The sequence below is a fragment of the Tupaia chinensis genome, unplaced genomic scaffold (assembly GCF_000334495.1).
Source record: "Tupaia chinensis unplaced genomic scaffold, TupChi_1.0 Scaffold000492_1, whole genome shotgun sequence".
Classification (NCBI taxonomy): Eukaryota; Metazoa; Chordata; class Mammalia; order Scandentia; family Tupaiidae; genus Tupaia; species Tupaia belangeri.
In genome coordinates this window covers 1365622-1366231 of record NW_006160004.1, presented here as the reverse complement: position 1 = coordinate 1366231, position 610 = coordinate 1365622, and positions in this window count along the sequence as shown.

Sequence of the window (610 nt, the reverse complement as noted above, 5' to 3'; positions counted from 1 at the left end):
TCCACCTTTTTTGTTCTATGGGGTTCTCAACATGTTGCTCACACTGGGGAAGGCCATCTACTTTACTCAGTCCACCAATTCAAAAGCTAATCTTTTCCAGAAATGCCCTCACAGGCACACCTAGAAATAATGGCTAGCCAGCTATCTGGATATTCCCATGGCCCAGGCAACTTGACAGAAAATTAACCATTACAGGTTATCAACTTGGCACTTACGCGTATCTCCTAAACTATACTTGATTTCCAAACATAAATAATAACAGGATTATAATTCTGCCTAGCATGTTACAAAATACAACTATCTTGCATAAAACCCAAAATACATTAATCCCATCCCAAGAAGAGGTGGTAAAGTTTTTCAGTGATGTTTACATGTGTCCTACATGCACAATAGCTCAAATACTGTGATTTAAAATTTACAATTCTTAATGATACAAAGTCAGTACATCTTATGTTACATGATAAGAAAAAAAGAAGAGGGGCTGGTAGGTGGTGTGGTGGTTAAGGACGCTGGACTCCCATATGGCCAACCATTGTTCAAGTCCCAGACCTGGCAGCTTGCTTTCTCACTTTCTCTCTCTTGCTCGCTCTGTCCCTCAAATTAAAAAAAA